The sequence below is a fragment of the Peromyscus eremicus genome, chromosome 12, assembly GCF_949786415.1.
Source record: "Peromyscus eremicus chromosome 12, PerEre_H2_v1, whole genome shotgun sequence".
Classification (NCBI taxonomy): Eukaryota; Metazoa; Chordata; class Mammalia; order Rodentia; family Cricetidae; genus Peromyscus; species Peromyscus eremicus.
Window position 1 is genome coordinate 21,560,276 of NC_081428.1, and position 23,026 is coordinate 21,583,301.

Sequence of the window (23,026 nt, forward strand, 5' to 3'; positions counted from 1 at the left end):
CTCATTTGTAAGCCTGCTATTCACTGATTTATACTTAAAGTTTCTGCAACAATTAATTGGTTATTATTTACAATACCCTTTTGTGTAAATCCCTGGTGTAGTTCAATAGTACAATGTCATCTTAAGAAACTTTTCTGTCTGCTTATTATGTTCAGTGCTGTGCAAATATATCTGTCTATGAGAGCTTTTAAACATTTTCTTTTTATTTATTCTTTGAAAATGTTGTACATGTCTACAATGTATCTTGATCATATCTACCACTCAGTTACAACCTCCAATTCCCTTCCAGTCCCCTAGATAATATGTCCAAAGTTCATGCCCTCCTTTTGTTAGTTTATTTTTAACTCACAAATACAATTAGTGCTGCCCAGGTGCATATAGGTGCGGGTTTATCCACTGGGGTATGGGAAATCTACCACCTACCAGTAGCCACAATCCTAGTGAAAAGTGACTCTTCTTTCTCCAGCAGCCACCCACTGCCAACAGTTCTTCATTAGGAGTACAGCATCGGGGCCTCCTCCTCAATCCATATCTGAATTTTGATTAGCTTTAACTGTAACTTGGGAAGGTAACCATAGCTGCTGTGAGTTCATGTGTCCAACAGCCGTCCACAAATACTGTTCTGAACAGTATTTCACAGCACTCCTCCTCATCCTCTGGCTCTTAAACACTTTCTGTCCCTTCTTCCATGATGTTCCCTGAGCACTGGGGGAAGAGAGTAGATCTAGTCTACTCTAGTCTAGTCTCATCTAGTCCTGAGCCCTCACACTCATTTAATCCCATTAGTTTAAACAGCAATGCACTTCTGTATTGGCCCTTTCCCACTGCAATAAGAAGCTTCTCTGACCAAGGTTGGGAGCAACACAAACTTATGGATTCAAACAGAAATATTTCAAAGACAGTTTGACAACATGGCCATTTAGAAAAACATTAATATATATGATCATCCCTAGGACCTATGATTTCTCTAATAGGTTTTTAACCAAGTTGATATTAATAGGCATGAACTCCCTCCTGCAGAGCAGACCTCAAATCCAATCAAGAGAGTGGTTGGTTTAACCTTATAAAGTCTTGCAACTATAACAGTAGTAGGTCAGTATTATATTATGTAGCATTCAGGACTTGGTATGACCACTGATGTCTTTTCACCCACAGAAGCCTACATAATACTTTCCAGTATTATGAAAGCTAGCCAGCAAGGATATTTTCCTGATCAGCTCAAGACTGATTTCTGTGTCCTGCAACCAAAGACTGTGGTGTGTTCAGTAATAGAGTATTATGATCTGGTTATGGTGGGCAATCAAGAACAATGGCAATAGCCAGTATTGTTCTGAGTGTCACAGGGGCCACTTTGACCAAAAATTTGTAGGGAGATACCCAGTGCTTAGCACTGAGATTTTTACTTAATAACCCATGTCATCTTAAAAGAGAATTGTTCATGAAAGTTGGACACTTCTGTTCAAATTCCTTTAAAACGTTTTATTTTTAGTTAGCTTACAAACTACTGAGGCTTCAGAAGACTTCAGACATCCTTCATTTTGGTTAGCCCCCTTTTAGCCCTCCTTTTCCCTGTTCCTGCTTGAGTCCCTTGGCTCTCAGTATTCTCTCTCCCATTGCTCTTTCATATCACACATGTTCTGCTATCTCATCTTTATTATCATCTGGATTGCAAACAGTAGCTTCCTTAGTAGCTCCTTCATGGGTAACTTCATTGTGTTTAAATCTTCCCCTAACTCTTCATTTCCATCTCTCAGTGACTAACTTGAACCCATCTACCTTTTGCCTCTGGGCTTTTACCTTTCTCTATTTCTGTATATCTTTTCTTTACTTCTTACTTGGTGGCTTGCTATGTAGCTGGGTGGCTGACCCCTGCTGTCCTCCTCTTCTCCTTTTTCTTGCTCCTAGATCTTCTTCTCTTCTCCTCTTTATTTCTCTCTCCTGCCCTGCTATTGGACATTCAGCTCTTTATTAGACCAATCAGGTGTTTGAGACAGGCAAATAACAGAGCTTCACAGAGTTAAACAAATGCAACTTAAAAGAATGCAACACATCTTTGCATCATGAAACAAATGTTCCACAGCATAAACAAATGTAATACATCTTCAACTAATATTCCACAACACCTAGTACTGTTAGCTGTCAACTGTCCCCAAAATGGAAGAGTGTTAGGCAAATCCACATTACCTGCAGGAAGTGCTAAAACTCCAAGTGGAGGTACAGGAACACCTTAGCCCTTCCTTATGCCACCTCCTACAATGACAAAAGACTGAGAATTCAAGTGGAGATGCAGCGGCAATCTTCCCTTTGGGGTGATGATGGTCTTCTCAGAAGAATACTTATTCGTAAGTAAACCAAATGTCCCTCCATTATCATTGCCTCTGCTAAAGCCAACAATTGTTCGTTTCCATACGCTTTGTGCCAGACCTAGAGAGTGCTTGCCGATATAGGTGTGTTCAGTTGAACTCATTCCATTTAAAGAAGGATTGCTATGCAATTTGGCTTTCGCCTTTCATCAATTCACTAAAACATCTGCTAGCATGCTTGTGATTTTTCAGGTGCAAAAGGTAGGCATGTTGAGAACTGATAGCATCTTCTCCCTTCTTCCCAAGGCTTTGGGTCCTGGCCATGGGAGATGGTGGCAATAAGCCAGAAGTGGAAGCCAGAACATCACAGGGAAGAGAAGTCTCTGCATTAGACTAATGTCTAACTAGTATAAATATAACTCACTCAAAGTTAGATGCTACTACTAAAGTTATAGATTAGTTATATTTCAGTTCTGCAATATTCTTATAGGATCATTACAAACTAAAATATAAGAGTAAAATATAAGTTTAAACATACCTCCAGGAAATCCCTGCATTTTAGTTCTTTGATTTAATTCAAATAGCCACATTCAAAAGTAAGAATTATACTTGACATGAATCAAGTGTTTCATTTTTATCAAAAATTTGTAACATTCACACTGACAAAAGTAGATGGAAAGAAACAGTATAGAGTGGCTTACCATTATAGCAACGAAGCTACGAGGCAAGAGCTCACTGTGGAGGCACCATGCCCAGGCCAATCCCAAGTCTGTAGCACCTACAGTACTATTAGAGTGAGTGCCTGAGTCCCACGTATCCCTTTCAAAGAAGTAGGCTCTACAGCAGGCTTCTGACATCTATAGGGAAGGCTTTTATTGTTTCATTTAAAAACACACATTTTAAAATATTTTTATATATGTGCATGTGTGTGTGTGTGTGTGTGCGTAAGTTGTGTTGTGTGTACCAGGACACCATGTGCTTGCAGATCTTCTCAGATGCCAGACATCTTAACTCCTAGAAATGTAGTAATTTCTAGCTGCCTGAGGTGGGTACTGGGTAACAAACCCAGGTCCTCTGTAAGAACAGTAAGTACTCTTAACTCTAAGCCATCTACTTCTCCAGCCCCAAGATGAAGGTTATCTTATAACAGTGGCCAATCTTGTCATCACTACAGATACAAATCGCACATGCATACTGTGAATATTAGCTTTAGAAACAAAAGGCACCCACGTATGCCCTACTTTTATCTTCTACTTGAGCAACGCTAATGTCCTCCACAGAACTGGTTATTAAAACAGCAGTGGCAACATGTGATGATGGCATCTCTGGTGCTCCCAGCCATTTGCATCACATCGTGCTCGTGCAGCTTCCTCTCTTCACTCTCCTTATTCCTTCCCTTTTCAGGTTTGTAGCTCACACTCACTCCATATAGTCTTGAACACGGCCATTGACTGGTGCTGCAATCAAAGTTCAAAAATGAAACCAACAGACACAGTATGACTGAACTTTTTTTCTACCATGTTTTACTTTAATAAAACAACAGACTAAGGAAACAATGGACATATGTACCATCCGAGGCCCTGGGTGCCCAGAGGATTTAGCCTCTAGACTATGTGTCAACCTTCTAGACTACTTCCCAAATCACTGGATCATCCATGCTTCACTGTAAAATGGATCTACAAACTCTTCTATGACTATCATATAGGCTGTAAAATTCAAATGAGAATATGTGTATGAAATAGTTTTATAAACTGTAAAGTGATGTAAACCTCTGAATTCACACTATACTCAAATATGGAACTCTTACCCAGAAGGCTGAAACGACAGCATGAGGTGATTAGTTTGAAGTGTAAAGATAAAAGCTATAAAATTGTTTGTAGGAACTAAATCAAAATTATGATAACATCAGCAATAAGAATGTTTAATGTGATCCTATTTACATTGCTGCTGAAGTACAAGAGTGTCTGGGTGGCATTTGAATTTTGAACCACTGTCAATATACTGTTGATTTAATATCTAAAGTTTGTTTGCCTAACAAATATCACAGATGCTAAGCTAATTTTGAGAAACCATAATACCACCTTCTTGTGACCCCCAATCTCTTCTCTATGCTTTAAATTTCATTTTCTATTCACCGTGCATTACCTTCAAGGTTACAAGGGAGGGAATAGAAAGGATGAGTCAATAATGAATATTCCTGCCAGAAAAACAAATACTGAATTGGATGATTGTTCATAAGTATCACACATAAAAACAAGTGAGGTAATTTTTCTGCCCTACTTGGTATTTTAAAAGCCTTCAGTATTCTTTGGGTTTTCTTTGTTAAAGTACACCAAGAAGCTGGAACCAAATTAAAAAGTTAAATAAATAAAGAAGGGTTGTGAGAATAGGGTGATCTTACTTACAAGAAAAACAAAATAACTAGCAAGGCAAAAGGTCAAGGGAAGACAGAAGATTTAGAATCAGCTTATACTTCAAGCAAAGGACAAAGAATCATGCATTAATGATCTTACTAATAGGATTTATTGTTGCAAAAGAAAATGCACAAGGGCATGTCAATTATCCAATTTTATTTGAGTGTGAAAAGGTCTCATTTTGAAGAACTAACTTGAAAATCATGGCTATGATAATATGCAATGCATCTTACTTGATACATATGCCTGAGTCACCTCTATTCTGTGTGCCCCACCACTACCATAAATGACAGTTAGACACAAATATACTGGATGACATCCCTGAACACTCAAAAAAATGTTCAATTGTAAATAAAGTGTATAAAATAAAGTTAAACTTCACAAAATAAACAAGTTTTATTTATTTGTTAAATCATTCTATACCTCATAGAAATATAAGCTTTATGGTATTATAAACAGTAACACCCAAAAGCATGATTGCCAGGAGACTGCTTAATGATATTTCATCGAGAATATCATGACTTCCATGTTTCTGCACAGTGGGTAATTTATTTTCATTTTGGACACCATGCAGGAAATGTTTACTCCTGCCAAAGAAGATGTAAAGTTCCCTTTCCCTCCCCAGTGCTGCTGAGGCTGCTGCTACCACAGAGAAGAGTTGCCAAGTAGAGCATAGATCCAGATGGAGGATTGGAACGGGAGACAAGTGTCACAGTATCACATGGCCACAGAAAGCGTTCGGTGAAATCTTGAAGAAAACCAAGCATTCAAAAGGAACTCATTTGAAAAAGTCTCAGTATCTGGAGAACTCTGGTTAAAGATATAAGAATAAAGTAAAAAGTAACAACAAAATAACATTAAGTGGTAGATATCATACTGAGGACCACTTGGGAAAACTGAATTCCATGTCACCTCGCAAAAGAATTCAGTCCGCATGTGTTTTCTCAGCAGATGTGAGATTATTTCTAGTTCTTCAGAGAAATATGTCAGATATTTCTAAATGCTTTTAACACAGGAACACACACATATGTAGATCAGAAAACAGACAAATAAATAAGTCATGTATTAAGAGAGTTTCCAATAAATACTAGAAGACAGGAATTAGCCAAGTGATCCAAGTAGTTTGGAGAGTTCAGTTTATGTTACAATTATGGGAAAGATTTCTCTAAGTGATTAAACCTCAGAAAAGAAAAAAAAAAACAAGCTACTATCATTTTCAGATCATGTAACTTTTATGAGTTTGTGACAAAATGAAATTATTTTCAATAAAATAAGTTGTGAAATAGAAGTGATAAAATAGAGGATCAAAAGGAAAATTCATAGGGTCATATCAACTCTTCATCAACTCTTTGACAGGAACCAACAGTTTTTTATTAATCAAAAAGTATAAGAATGTTGGAAAGGATTCACTTTACATGTGCAAAACATTGATAGCATGAAACTAACAAGAAAACAATCAAATCTCTTAAGAAAAATCTATACAGCATTGCAAAAGAAAAAGAATAATTTTCCCAAGTAAGAAGAATTAACTCCATTTATACAATATCCCTTCCAAGCTTTAAATAAACCCAATGATACACCAAAGAGAAGCTTGACATGTTGTTTTTGTTTTTTGAAATAGACAAGGAGGCACAAAAGCTACAAAATATTGAAAAAGAAAAACAAGAAGCTATGCAGCCTGTCAGATATTCAAATGGATTTCCTTGTTGTCGTGAAAATAAAGTCTGGATTAAATGCAAGAACAGACAAGCAAGTCAGTAGACCACAATAAAGTTCAGAAATCATACAAGTATATATCAGAATCTAGAAATGATAAATCTGACATTTCTAATCACTGGGAAATGAATATTTTACTCAATAAACAGAATTAAGAAAATTAGTCATCATAGGAAAGTAATAATTGGATTTTGTATCAATCTATACATAAATAAATGAAATACAATACAATACAATACAATTTTAGTAATGCTGGAAAGAAAAATAAAATAAAAAATTTATAATAGAAGCAATACAGGTCAGAACAGCCACACAGCACAATTCAGGTATCAGCTTGCAAACTGATAAGTATTTTCATATTCTCTTATATTTGTGGTGGAGATACAAAATAATTTTAAATATGCACACATTATAATCCAGTAATTTAATTTGTAAGATTCTGTTTTATGAATATTTAGTAAAAATATGATTCAAGATTATAATCCTAGAAACAAAAATCTGCAAGGAGTAATTAAATCATAATACAGTTTAAGAATAGAGTAATGTGCAACCATCAAAAAGAATCAAGAAGTTAACTCCAAATATGTCCTCAATATACTGCTGAAAGCCAGATGTAAGGGCTGGAGAGATGGCTCATCAATTAAGAACATTGGATGCTCTTCTGTAGGACCAGGGTTCAATTCCCAGAAATAAAATGGCATCACACAACCATCTGTAAGTCCAGTTGCATAGTACACATACACACGCAAACAAACATCCATATACATAAAACAAATAAAATTAAAAACAAAAATCTAAGAGAAATCTTCCCCCTATTATCCAGCCTGCTACTATGGGTAATATTGGTTGGTTACTACAGGGAGACGGAGAAGATTAATTGATATGGCCCTCACCAACCACTGATGCTTCTACAGTTATAGTTGTGTTTGTCTCCAGAAATGAACACCATTCAGGACAAAGAAGCTTGGTTGTAATTCCAATAGATGATGGCCATGAAAGACGGACAGATTTTAGAACTGAAAACCAGCATTGAGATATTAACCCCTTCCCTTTCTAACTGAAAACCAAGTGCCTTCTACACCCTTGACAGGTTCTACCCTTCCCCGCAAGGCTGACTTCTGACAGTTTAGCAAAAATTCGCAAATCTACACATAAGTTTTGAATGAAAACTAGGGTGGAGAGAATAAAATCAAAAGGAATAAAAATAACTGCTTACACAACAAGAAAAGATACTTAAAATATAAGACTCTCAAGATGATTCAGGTAGATATTTCATCTAAGAAATATGGATAGATTATAGAAAATGTATTACCAGTTTTATGAAACTAAATAAAACAAATGCAAAACTTCATTGGGTGAAATTCCTAAAGAATTAACAAAAATATTATTTAAAACAAAACAACAAGAACAAAATCACCTTAATATATGACTTCAATAACCGAAGCTAAAGGGAAGATAAACACATTGACAGAAGTGGAAAAATTTCCCCAGAACATACCATAAATACATGGTTAAAAATGGAGAAAGAAGCAGAGAGAGGAAATGCATCCCAAGGTCAACACCCATGTAGTACTGTCCAGAGAAGATAGGGGCACAAAGAATAAAAGTATCTCTGAAAAGACCCCAGAAAGAGTTTATAATTATCAGGTAATTCTCCAGTGACTACAATGAAGAGTGGACAGAAAATAATAGTAAATAATATTTTAGTGATTAAAATGTTGATATTATAAGTACTTTAAATTTTGCAAACAGGGTATGAGAGAAGAGCTCAATGACATGGGCTTTATACCTTCTACGTGACTTCTAGATTGTAGCTGGTCAGAGTAAAAAAAACAGTATTTAGCTATATATGAAGTTTTCATATGAATAAACTGGATTAAATTAGTTATTAAAATGAGGCATTTTTTAACTGTCACAATGTACAATATTACAAATTTTATTAGAGATGCACAAGATTGCAAAGAAGATAAAAACAAAATGGAACTTCAGTAGAGGAAAACATACTCATTATGTCTTCCAAGCACCCTCAGGGCAGGTGTACACCACAGCACCCTGGAATAAACCATCACTGAGAACAATGTGTGGTAGAATTATGTCTATGCATCAGTATGGCCTGGCTGCCTGAAATTTCTATTGTTGAGATTGTTTCTGGTTTAGGAGAGTGCAAAAACAATCTAGAAAATAATGCCCTGGATATGATGAGTGAGTGATGAAGGGTGATTAGCCCATAATTAATCCAACACTAAGAATAAACATTAAAACTTAGTGAAAGGGAGCACCCAAGACAGTATTTATAGTCTTGGTGCAGGGTAAAGACAGCTTAGAGTTGGGATGGAAAGGCCCTAGAAGGCCTTCCTAGGCTTAGATGAGGACAGAGATTTCTTTCCCTGTTGTAGAATATGATTTTAACACGGCAAAGATGTTTTACATTTGTTTATGCTGCAGAATATTGTTTCACCCATGTAAAGGTATGTTACTTTTGCTTATGTTGCATTTGTTTAATTATGAGAAGCTGTTTTACCTTGCCTATGGCACCTGATTGGTCTAATAAAAAGCTGAATGGCCAATAGCTAGGCAGAAGAGGGATAGGTGAGGCTGGCTGACAGAGAGAACAAATAGGGGGAGAAATCTAGGCTCAAGAAGAAGAACAAAAGGAGAGAAAGGGAGGTGCTCAGGGCAAGAAGCCCGGCAGACACCAAACAGAGAGATATAGAGAAGCAGCGAAAGTAAGATCTCCAGAAGTACGAAAGGTAAAAAGCCCCGAGGCAAAAGGTAGATGAAGAGAAACAGGTTAGTTTAAGTTAAAAGAGTTAGCCAGAAATGTGCCTAAGCTAGGCTAAGCATTCAAAACTAGTAAGTCTCTGTGTCATCATTTGGGAGCTGGTTGGTGGCCCAAAAGAAAAAGCCTGGTACATTTTCTTCTCTAATAAATACAGGAGAATGTCCATAGATGTGGCTACGGCAGGTAACAATAAGGAACACACGGTGCTATTTGGATTATTTCCCTGAACCAATGGATTGCTAGATAAGGTCTTTATTTCATAAAAGAAAATTGAGTTCAGATTCTCACTTTGATAACTTAAAAATATACCTGTAAGTTCTTTGATGTTCCTTCCATCACAAAGTAGGAGTCCAAGTTCCTCCACCTTGAGTACATAACAATTCTTTCAACAAACAAGAACAACCATGATGCTGCCTGGATTTAGGTCAGATAAAAGAGCAAAGAAAACATGCCCAGCTCTCTCTATCTTGGGACACATATGGCTGGGAACTCTGAGTTACCATGTAAGAACTTCAAAGACCCTAAGGCCATTGGAGTTCTGAATCTTCCAAGTTCAGGAGCAATGAACTAATGAGCATGAAATCAAGTGACTCAAAAGTCACCATGTGACCCCAGCACATGTGAGGCCTTCTCAGCTGAACACAGCTAATCAGAGATCTGTGAGAGATGCTAAGAAAATATGTGTTGGTTTTAAGAGCCACCATACTATTTAGAGATAGTTTATGTGTCAAGAAATAATCAGAATGCTCACATATTAGTTACATTCCTCATTCCTACTACAACTTAAAGGAGGAGTTGTTCACTTTGGGCCAGAGTTTGAAGGTGCATTCTACTGTCAGCGGAACCGAAGGTGGCAAGGATCAGTTGTGGCAGCAAGCGCTAGGGGCAGCAGGTTGGTCCTGTCCTTTCAGTCAGTCTCGGACCCTATCCACAACATGCAAGGTCAATTGTTTTATCTCAACCAAAACTTTCTAAAATATACTCACAGTCATGTCCACAGCTTAGTCTCTAGGAGTTCCTAAATCCTGTCAAGCTGGGTTCATCAGGTTAAGGGTGCTTGTTAACAAACCTGAGTTCCATACCTCCAACCTGCCACATGAATTCTGAAACAAAATAAATAAATGCATTTTTAAAATCCTCTCAGATTAATAATCACAGTTGATATTCAGAAATAATTTATTAATAAAGTCACATAAATAATTACCTGGTATTCAAGCTAACAACAGAAATCATTGTACTTGTTATTGAATAATCTTAAAATTTACCAGACTATATTGTACCTCAAATTAATTCAGAAATAAATACCAGTAATTTATAAATATGTAAACATACAGTGGAAGTGTCTCTTAGAACATTTTTCTGGTAATTATATGCAATACAATATTTGGAGATTTCTGGTGGTTAAAAAGAACTTTTGGCTGTGTGCCTTAGGGCTGGGTTCAGGTCTGACTTGACACTGTTAGCTTTAGGACATTAAGCACCTCACTGGACTGTGCTAGTTCTGTTGTCTGCAAGGTCAGAACAATAATCAAATCACCTCCCTAATGGCAAATTTCAAAGAACAGAAGTAATAGAAAAGTGAAATGTCCTACTAAGTTACATTTCCCATACAGTCATCATGCTGGAGAAAAGCCTAAAAACATGCAGGGAATCAGAGTAAGCTTCCTTATAGGCTTCAAAAACTAAGCCAAAGTTTAAGTTAATTAAAATTCATTAGTATGCACTCACATCATCTCTCACAACATTTTAGAAATATTTTAATCCTTATCTCATATTAGTATCAGCAGCATGCTCAAAATGTTAGAATCCTTGATTTGTGATTTCAGTTTCTTAAAAATAGACTATTTTTAAAAACAAGTTTAGATTCACAGAAAAACAGATGACAGTATAAAAGTTTGGATGTGTCTTGTGCCTAGTGGTCCAATTTTTAATATCACATGTTACAATCAATGAACCAAAATAGACACATTGCTAATGACTAAAGTTCTTTTTTTTTTTTTTTGTGGTTTTTCGAGACAGGGTTTCTCTGTGTGGTTTTGCGCCTTTCCTGGAACTCACTTGGTAGTCCAGGCTGGCCTCGAACTCACAGAGATCCACCTGGCTCTGCCTCCCGAGTGCTGGGATTAAAGGCGTGCGCCACCACCGCCCGGCCATGACTAAAGTTCTTAATTTGCTCACATTTCCTAGATTTTTCCTAACATATGATTTTATATTTCCTTCTAAGTTATTTCTAAGATACCATATTACAACTGGTTGTTGGATCTGTCACCTTTCACCCATGTTTCTTGTGACAGGCTCTTGGACCTGGTTTTTACTTGATGACTTAGATGGCTTCGAGGTGTGCTGGCCAGGTATTTTATGAGCTATTTCTATAACGAAATTCATTGTGTGTTTTCCTCATGATTGTCCTGAACTTGTTGGGTTTGGGTATAGAGATATCACATAAGTACCGCTCTTATCACAGTATGTCAAGATGTATACTAACAATATGATCTATGACTGTTGATGTGATTTTGATAACTGTAGTAAGATAACTGTCACCAAGCATGCTCACTCTAAAGTGTGCTTTCGATTTCTTGTACTGTATCCTTTGGAAAGAAGTTATTATGAGCAGTTCACACTTTAGTGAGAGTTTATTATTTTATTCCTTTAAGAAAGGATTATCTATATAAACTATTCACAATTCTATATTAGAATAGACATATCGCTTCTAATTGATTGACTAATTGACTTAATAATTTGTCATGGCAAAGCTCTTAAGTCACTGTTATCTAATACTGTGTTATATTATTTCTCAAATGAATCCAGCTATTCCAGTTGGTTCCTGTACACATCAGTATGTACATGGCATTATAGTATTCTTTAGTCTCATTTTCAATATTTCCTGCCAAATTCTAGAATTAATCATTTCACTAAGGATTACTAATTATCATGAAGTTGTTTTTATGAAAACATGTAATATATTTAAGCATCCTGGCTGTACAACCTAACACAGAATAAAACAAACATTGAAATTTCTTACAATTTATTATATGCAGAAGGAAAACTGATAATGATCTGGTAATAATATACTGGAAAGCCAAAGAAACTGACATCATGGAAATTAAATGATGATACATAAAGATTTTATTACAAAGGCTTTTTTGGTACCCGTTGTTAAGGCTTAAATATATGTCCCCAACAGACTCATGCTTTGAAAGATGATGCCATCACTGGTCTCATTCTTTTAGGAGACTATAGATCCTTTAGGAGTTGAGAACTAGCTGATGGAAGGAGGTGTCTTAGGGGAGGCCTTTGAAAGTTACTCCCCACATTGTGGCTTTATCCTTCCACTCTGCTTTCTAGTCTACTATGACATGAATAGCTTTGGCCACAGTCCTCACACTATGACCTGAACCACTCCGCCATGCCTTCCCAGCCATGATGAGAGGAAATACATCTTTCCTTCCTCAGTTTGTTTCTGTTCAGTGTCTTAGCCACAGAGATGCAAACTGACACTGACACACAGTTGGATTACTACCGTAAATAAACTTGACCATGTGGTTCTTGGGCTCTGGAGACGGGTTTTCAGGATAAATTTGGATGAGTCTAGTAATGAAGCGGGTCAAGCTATTCCAGCAGGCAGCCTACTTGCTGTCTGCTCTCTATTCACAACTGACTTTATAGGCAAGCAGAATTAGAGGGCTATGGGAGCTGCTTCTGTGGGTTTTGAGAAAAGCCAGGAAGGTCAAGCAGTCTGCAATGGAGACGGATTCCCTATGAGGAGACCCCAACAGGAAGACAGGTGAAGCTCGGTAGATGCAGATTAAGTGCATTGGAGACCCCAAGATTTTGATGATACCAGAAACATAGAAAATCTACAAAAGAAAGTGCAGGTCCCAAATGCAACTTCAGGGGAGAGAGGTTCCACATGCTGCAGATGATAACAGTGGAAGGATGGAGCATCCTAGAAGGGTGGAGCATCCTGGAAGGGTGGAGCATCCTAAGCCACTAGAGCCTACAGGACACCAAATGCTGTGGACCCTGACTGTGGAGATACAGAACTTAGTGCTTGCCCTGCTGGGTTTGGGTACCGTTTGAGTCAAATCTTCCCTTGCTGTCTTTCTGCACTTCTGTTTGGGGATGGGAATATTTATCCTGGGCTACTTTATAATAAAAGAATATAATTTTACTTTTGAGTTAGTACAGGCTTATGGGTAAGAGTTGTCTTGTGTCTCAGAAAAGACTGAATGCTGGAATTTTGAACTGTACTGGGAATGTTAGGACTTCAGGGACTCAATGTTGAATAAAAGCTAAATCTGTCAGGAACTTTGTGACACAGATGAGAAAAATAAGTAATATCACTTTAGCTGGTGGTAACAGGTCTTTGACTCTAACCTTCAAAATTCTAAAAAATCAAATACAACGTTGCCAATGAAATGTCCAACAAAAATAAAATATAAAAAAGGAAAGAAATGAAGAAAGTACCAGACTGGTTCCTGACCACAGCCCTGCTCACTGCTTCCTTACCAGCCACGAAGTGAACAACCTCCACCACACACATACTTCCTGTGCCATTAACTGAGTCACTCTACCATGCCACACTTAACACCCCTGAGAACTATGAGCCAAACTGAGTCATGGCTTTCATAAATGCTTTTAGTGGAGTACTATAATCAAAATGACACAAAAGGAACTAATACACCAGTAATCATTAGAGAAGAGGTAAAGGGCAAAAAGACCTCTATGGGTATGTTCCCCTAATTGGTCTAAATTCCTTCTTATAATACAGACATCAGTGAGACTGGACGGAAGGGCTTAGTGTGCATGCCATCAGCCTCATTTATCTCTTCTTGAAAGGGGCTTTCCCCAAATACAGCCACACACTGATGAACAATTTGAAAATGTTATACACTAGAACTATAGCTTTGATATTTTGACTTACAAGGAACACAATTAAGTCCTTGGTGCAGTCCGAACTCATCATTTTATAAAAGAGAGAATCCAAAGCCTTGAGGATGTAATTCATCAAGAATAATAAAAACTTAAGATTAGAAGCTAACTCCTTCACAAGGCTTGGGTTCCTCCACTGTCATCCTGGCTCAAGAAGAAGCTATTGTATTATTAAAATATATAAAGGTGATTATAGTGCAGGGCATGCAAATTTCCTTATAGTAATGTTAATATTCTGTCACCTTTTATAAAAAAAATTGCTAAAATTGATAGTTAGGTCCAACAAATTAACTTTACACGAAATTCAAGGTATTATCTCTTTTTAGTAATTAAAAATTTGCAGCAGGGCTATAAAGGTGATATCTTGGTATGCTTTCTATTGCTGTGATAATACCATGGCCAAAAGCATTTTGGAGAGGGAAGGAATTATTTGGCTTATACTTCCCAATCACAGTTGGTCACTGAGGGATGTCAAGGCAGGAATTTGAGGCAAGAACTGATGGATAAACTGTGGATACATACTGGTCACTGACTCGCTCCTCGTGGCTTGTTTTCTCATATAACCTAAGACCACCTACGCAGGGGTGGTACCACTGTGGGCAGGGCCCTTCCACAAAAATCATCATTCAAAAAGTGGCCCACAGATTGTCTTTAGGCCAATATGACAGAGAAGTATTCTCAACTAGGGCTCCATTTTCTCAGACTACCTCAGTTGGGTCAAGTTGAGATACAACACAACAACAACACTAACCAGCATAGACAACTCTGTAGTTAAGAACAATTATTGCTGTTACACAAGACCTAGTTTCAGTTTCAAGCAATAATATGGCATGTCACAACCATCTGTAATTCCATTTCTGGGGAATCCCACACCTTCTTCTGACCTCTGCTTGCACACAGTACACATACATACATGCAGGCTAAGAAATGAAGCATTAAAAAGCTCTTAGGCTGGGCAAGGTTGGCACACACCTTTAATCCCAGCAATTTGGAAGCAGAGGCAGGCAGATCTCTGCTCCACAGAGCAAGTTCCAGGACATCCAAGGCTATATAAAGAAACCCTGTCTTAAAAAAACAAACCCACAAAAAAGCTTTCATATTTATTTTGTTTTATATTAAAAAAAACTGTACTTTCGAAATTCCAATGTCTTCTTTTAAAGACTTACTATCATGAATGTATGTATACTATTCTCACAATTTAGTAAATATATGTGTATGTACATAAATATTTGTATTAAATTTACATAAGTAGTATCATGCTCTACTTCATCTTTCTTCTACATACTTTGATTGATAAACATATATGCCGGTAGAGGTTGACTTTCATTTATTTTAACTGGATGATTGTATTATATTTTATAAAGATAAAAAAGTTTGTTTCCATTGGTATAAATTTTTCCACGTTTTTATTATAGCTTATATACTTCCTTGGGAATATTTTGGAAAATATTTCTGTGTTATAAACATAGAAATAAAATTACCCTTTGAGGGAGCTGGAGAGATGGCTCAGCGGTTAAGAGCATTGGCTGCTCTTTCTGAGGTCCTGAGTTCAATTCCCAGCAACCACATGGTGGCTCACAACCATCTGTAATGAGATCTGGTGCTCTCTTTGGCCTGCAGACAGAACATTGTATACATAATAAATAAATCTAAAAAAAAAAACAAAAACAAAATAAAAACCTTGTTTTTTTTAAAAAAAGAAAAATAACCCTTTGAATGCTATGTGTATCTTACATTTTCCTGGACTTTCAAATTACTATCTCAAGCATATCAGTATATCTACCCATGAGTAGTTTTTCTGAGTTTCTAGAAAATTATATTTGGCCAAGACTTGTATTACCTGACTATTTTTGTCCAGTTGATATGTGTGAAATGATATTTCAATTTGGTTTAATTTGCACTTCCTAATTAGTGGTTAGCTTGAGTAGCTAGCTTTGCAGTCTACTGGGCATTAAGCTCTTTTCTGATAAGATCTCATCCGTGTCCTTTGACTACTTTTTTCTTGCACGGTTTGTGAGAACTTTTACTTGTATTAACATTGTATTCTTTATACATTACCACCTTTTGTTGGTTATAAGAGTGACATGTTTCAAACGGTTATTGTATTTATTTAAGATATGACACATGATTTATTACATACATATGGTAAAATAGCTATTATAGTCGAGAAAATTGGCATACCCATTATCTCAGTTATACATTTTGTAAAAAAAAAAAAAGATCTAAATTCTACTCTCATTAAATTTTGAATATGTAATAGAATATTATTAATTGTAATACAATTTTCAAAAACAGACTTGATTTACTCATTCTATATACTTATTCATCTTATATAACTATAACATTGTACCTTTTGACTTCACCTTATATCTCTTTTCTCTTCTCCCTTATCACTGGAGTTTAAAATACTTTTGAATCTGTTTCACATTTTTAGATTCCACAGGTAAGGAAGATAAATAATTTTCTGTCCCAGTTTTATTTCACACAGAATAAGGTCTACCACTTTAATCCATATAGTCTCAAATGGCAGGCCCACCTTCTGTATAACATCAAATAGTCCATAACATATGTCTTGATTTGTGAACTTGCCTTTCTATTCACAATATCTGTGTTTGTTTACATGATTTTCTATTATGAATACCAAGGCAGTAAGTATGGGGGAAAGAATATCTCTGTGTTGACTTAGTTTGGATAAGCCTAGAGAGACAACTACAGGGTTATAACAAAGTTCCACTTTTAAGTTTGTGAGGAACTTCCACATAGACTTTTGTGACGACTGTAATAATAATGTATAAGAATTCACTCTTCACAGTTTCCCCAACACCTATTATCTCCTACTTTTTTATTAATTGCTATTATAATAGGCATGGTGTGGAATATCATAATGATTTGATTAGATTTCCCTAAGAATTAGATACATTGAATTACTTTTCACATATCTGTTGGTGATTTTAATTAATTTTTGTAAAATACATTTTAAGTAAAATATAATTATACCACTTACCCCTTCCTTTTCTTACCTCCAGCCCCCTATGTCCCCTACTCTCAAATAGACAGTCTCTTTTTGTTAATTATGATTGTTAAATACAAACATACACACACACACAACTATATACACAAATGAATAAATACAACTTGCTGAGTCTGATTTTGTTGTCTGGAAAATCAACCAGCGGCTTACGCCTGGAAAAGGCTAATTCTCCATTTCCCAGTAGTCATTAGTGCCCATAGTTCTTTGTATAGGGGTAGAACCCACTAAGATTTTTCCCATTTCTGCATTAGCATGTCTCCTCGGCCCCAATCCACCTAAGCCATATCCAACCTTCAGGCCAAATTTGCTCTGTCCATATGAAATGCAGAACTAGCAAAAGAAGTTCACATACCTAAACACCATCACAAAAATGCAAAGAATATGAAAGATCAAGGCAATGTCTCCCCATCTCCCAAATATCTCAGTCTTAGAAATGCATGCCAATATGAATTATCTAGATGAACTCAGAACTCATAATTTAAAAGAAAAAAATTATTATCACTAATAAATATATTAGTGATTCCCAAGACAAGAAAGTACATACAAGATTGATAGAAATGATGAAGAGAGTCCAAGACTTGAAAACATTATTCAACAACAACAAAAAAAATAGAAAGATTGAAGAGAACTGTAGATAAAATAAAGATAGGATGAAAACCTCAATAACCCAACGAGAAAAATCATGGGAACACCTTATAAGTAAAATAAATCAAACACAAAATAGACTATTAGGGTCCAAAGATAAGGTAGAGGATCTAGTCGAAATTAGTAAAGAACATGAAAAATTAAACACACACACACACACACACACACACACACACACACACACACACACACACATGAAAGGAAAATGTAAGAAATGTGCAACACCATAAAAAGACCAAACTTTTACATTATAGGAATAGATGAGAGAGAAGATTCCCACGTCAGTGGCACAGACCAGGTCTTCAATAAGATCATAGAAGAAAATGTCAACAAACTAAGGAATGACATACCCAAACAGATACAACAAGCACACAAACACCAGGTAGTCAGGCCAGAAAAGAAACTCCCCACAGCATGTCATAGTTAAAATATTAAGTATACAGAAAAACAACAAAATAGTATGGAAAGCTAGAGAAGGGAAAAAAGTCTCATATAAAGGAAAACCCATCAGAAAAAAAAAAAACTGACTTCTCAATAGCAACTTTAAAAGACCAAAGACTCTGAAGCAATGCATTCCAAATCCTATAGACCATGATGGTCAACCTAGACTAATGCAGCTCTCAAAATTACCAGCCATAGTTGAAGGAGATAGAAAAACTGTCCAGGATATAAACAACCTAAAACTATTAAACTCAACAGACCAAACCTAAAGAAAACAAGGGAGAATTTTTGGAGCTGATATTCAGAATGAGCAAAGCCATAAGACTACAGAATTTAAACATAGGAAGGTATAATTACTGAAAAGCAAAGTACTATTGAGAACAAAACTAACACCACCAAAAATCAACAGCACAATGACTACAATGAACACACACCTTTCAATCATAACTTTAAATATCAATGGCCTCAATTTCTAATTAAAAGAGGAAGCACCAGTGCCAGAACTTCCTGTTCTCTGCTTCATGATGACTGATTTTACTGATTTTCACCAAAATGATGTCCATAAGCAATCGTATACTCCTGTTGTCGTGTCTTAATTGACTGGATGGCCTATGCAATGACTTGAATAAGAAAGTTTCCCGTAGGCATATGTTTTTGAATACCGGGTCTCCAGTTGGTAGTACTGTTTGGGAAGTTATGGAACGTTTAGGAGATACAGCCTTGCTGAAGGGAATCCATCCCTTGCGGTGAGGCTGGAAAGTTTATAGCCTCACCCAACTTCCAGCTCACTCTCTGCTTCCTGCATTGGATGCAGATGTGATCTCTCAACTCTCTGCCCTTGCCATCTGCTGTCATGCCTCCCCCATCATTATGAAACCTCCCTCTGGAATGATTTGTCCTGAAAACTTGTAAAGTTGGATTTTAAAAGTAATAGAATAATTTCTTGGCAAAGGAAATTTCAAGACAGCACAGGATTCAGGTTGTGTCTTGATTACCACTCAGGGCTCTTTTCTGGGTTATAAAGAAGCGAGGGGCAATAGAGAAGATCGATATGAAAATGTGCAGTTTGGTGTGGAAAAGAGCATGAGCAAGTTTAAGCTGTGGACAAGATGGGTGACTGAGGCAACTGTAAATGTTTAAGAAATAAGAACAAGTAAGGTGAGACCTCATGCTTTGCACTGGGAAAATAGGAAAAACTTTATGGGAGTAAAATTCTACCCATTGAAGGCCCCAGCTTATACAAGTGAAAACTCACTTGAAAGGAGAGAGAATGGGTTAAACATGCCACTGAAGGGCTTCCGTGATTAATCTAGAGAAGTGTATTCTTATGTTTACCAAGGGAGATACATGGGGCAATTCAACTGCGTTATCAGGGGAACAAATTACATCTTGAGCTAGCAAAATAACTTCTCAGGATCATCCAGAGGGTGCTGGCTTTGCTGGTATTCAAAATGTAAGAGAAAGAGGATCATGGAGACTTGTATCATAGTTCCAGAACAGCAATTAGGCTATACAAGTAGGATCATATTCCTTCCAAGAAGGCCATGAAAAGACCTTCCATTAATCTATAAAGACAAGGGCTAAGTTGTCAGGGAGATTCCAGAACATTGGAAATATATGAAGCATGAGATATTTACAAAAGAAAGCTGCAGACATGCAGTTGATCTGGCCTAAGAAAGAGATCACATGTGCTGCAGGCAGCAGAACTGGAAGGAAAGGGCCACCCAAAAATTGTGGAGCCTAGTTTATGCCACCAGAGCCCTAGGTCTGGAAATGGAGCTGCAGGGTGGAATGCTTTCCTTTCTGGGTTTCAGTCTGTTTTAGTCTAATCTTTTCTTTCTATACATTCATTCCTCACTTCTGGAAAAGGAATGTTTTTTATACGTTATTGGATCCTGGAAGCATGTCACTTGTGCTTCTGTTCTATATGGGATCACACTTAACATGTAGCTTTGAGTCTCAGAAGAGACCTTGCACTTCTGGCTTCTGAGCAGCGTTCAATCTGTGAAGACTTGCAGGGCTTTTAGAGATGACCTAAAAGCATTTTGTATCATGTGATGGCCACGAGCCTTTTGAGGTGCTAGTGGAAGAATGTTATAGAATAAAGCCATGAGATGTGTGCTGCACTGAAAGGGATTCAATGACCAGCTTTCATGGTTAATTTGATTGAACTCAGAATCCACTAAGAGCTACAACTCTGGTCATGACCATGGGTGCTTGCAGAGAAGGTTAATCAAGAAGAAAATCATGCTTTTTCCTACTCACCTTATTTCTTCCTCTGATTTTCCTTGGATTCTTTTTCATTCTATCACATGTAAGGTTGTTCATATTTCTCAGCTTTGTTTAGACACAGGTATCAGTTTTCCTCTTAAGACAGTTCTTGGCCGGGCGGTGGTGGCTCACGCCTTTAATCCCAGCACTTGGGAGGCAGAGCCAGGAGGATCTCTGTGAGTTCAAGGCCAGCCGGGGCTACCAAGTGAGTTCCAGGAGAGGCGCAAAGCTACACAGAGAAACCCTGTCTCGAAAAACCAAAAAAAAAAAAAAAAAAAAAAAAAAAAAAAAAAGACAGTTCTTGTTGCATCAACCTAGGTTTGAGTATATTGCATTTCTACCTTTGTCTCAAGGCTTTTACATTTTCTCTTTGAATTTGTTCTATGAATCATTTTTCTCCAAGAGCATGTTATTGACTATTTTTTACAAATTTATGAAGTTTCCAAGTTTCCTCCTATACTCTATTTCCAATTTCATAACATTGTGGTTGGAGAATAAGCTTAATACAATTTTATGTTCTTAAACATATTGACTCATTATGACCTAACTTATCATTTCTCTCAAAGAATGTTGGTGTGTGCTTGAGAAGAGGGTGCATTATGCTGATGTTGAACAGAATATTCAGTGCCTGTATGTTATGTCTGCTTGTTCTAAACTACTATTAAAACCCAACATTTCCTTATTGATTTTCTGTCTGAAAGATCCATCCACTGTCAAAGTATTAAAGTCCACTATACTACTACATTGCAATTTTTCCTTATATTTGCTTTGTGTATTTAAAAGATCTGATGTTAGGGCATATAACATTTCAATTATAATATTTTTTTGCTAACTCATTACCAGTAACTTTTGTCTCATCAGAATTTTGTTTTAGCCCTCTCTTTTCAATTAGTGATCATTTGCATTAAGTATCTTTTTATACTATTCACTTCTAAGCTGTGCACTTTTTAATTAGTGTGATTCTCTTGTAGGCTGCATACAGTGAAATATTTTTAATTCACACATTCTTTGTCTTTTGAGGGGAGAACTTAAACCATCTGTACTAAAGATAATTAGTAGGAGCTTTGTTGGTAATACATTCACACCACATCAGAACAATAGCAAATGTCATAGAAGCAACCAATCGTTTACTTATGTACCCAATTTCTTTTGTTCCATGTTGTAAGATGCATCCATATGGTTGGAAGCAGAGGTGTTCATTCTTTATATAGCTAATCTACTTTCATTTTGGTGATCATTCTTCAGTTAGTTTTCGTTTTTGAGATTCAGTATTACCAGCTAGCCCAAGCTGCCCTCAAATTTATGATCCTCCTTATACTGGAGGATTTAATGCAATGCTGGAATTATAGGCTTGTGCCACCATACCTGGGATAGTTGGTTTAAAATGATAAAAATATCATAATTTAATACATTTATTGCGATTGACAGTGCCGAATGTATGGATCTTCTTGGCTATAACATAGGCATTAATTTAGAATAGATACTGCTACTATGTTTGCAAAGTATCACATGTCACATTCCCAACAGCACAGAAGTGACTGAAATCCCACATCCAGATTTGGCAGGTCCTTTAGATTTTAGTCAGTGTTAGAAAAATACCAGCTTCTCATTGTTCTATGCAACATCTATATCCTCTAATTATCCTGAGAATATTTGTAAATTTTTACATCTCACTCTTAAAATTTCTGTGTGTAGCTGATTTATAAGTTGTTTCCTACAACACTAATCTAAGTATATTTTTCTAAAATGCCTATTTTATTTTTCACATGGAGCTTTTAACAGTATTCCTGTATAGAGTATTTTCATATAAAATAAGATGTACACACCTAGACCTATATTTCCATAGATACTTTTAAATTTCTAAAACCACTTATCAAATAATCCTTTTGCATTGTATTGATGTGAGGATATGCTGTTTGCTGTTTTCATGACATCAGAGTTTACTGGCAATCTCTTAAAATTAAAACCTCAGAAAAGATTAGAGTGGGGAAAGCAAACCTGAGGAGTTAGTGTGCTCATTTGGTGATCCATTTGATTGTATTTTCTTTTTAAGGTTTCATTTTATGGATTTTCTGAATGTTATTACACCATTATATTTCTATTACGCTTCTGTCTTAGTTAGGGATTTTATTGCTGTGAAGAGATACCAGGACCACAGCAACTCTTACAAGGAAAATATTTAATTAGGGTAGCTGGCTTCCAGTTTCAGAGGTTCCATTGATCATCATCATGGTGGCGTGCAGGTAGGCATGATGCTGGCTACATCTTGATTTGCAGGCCACAGGAAGTCCACTGAGACACTGGGCAGTATCCTGAGTATAGGAAATCTAAAACCCACCCACACAGTGACACATTTCCTCCAACATGGCCATGCCTACTCCAACAAAACTTCACCTCCCAATAGTGCCAGTCCCTTTGGAGGCCATTTTCTTTCAAATCACCACAGCTCCTTACATTATTTATACGTGTAAAAATTTTTTTGCATTTTTAA

The 23,026-nt window shown here is 36.6% G+C and overlaps 1 long non-coding RNA gene across 2 annotated transcripts in view; it reads right to left on the reverse strand.

The window, feature by feature from the left end:
- Nucleotides 1–3,533: 3,533 nt before the first annotated feature.
- LOC131922176 (uncharacterized) overlaps nt 3,534–23,026 on the reverse strand; it is a 45,676-nt gene continuing 26,183 nt past the window's right edge. For both annotated transcript variants that reach the window (XR_009382227.1, XR_009382226.1), the window contains 2 exons: nt 10,202–10,318; nt 3,534–3,760 (listed from right to left, as the gene is read on the reverse strand). This is a non-coding gene — a long non-coding RNA (uncharacterized LOC131922176). The remainder of the gene's footprint in view (nt 3,761–10,201; nt 10,319–23,026) is intronic.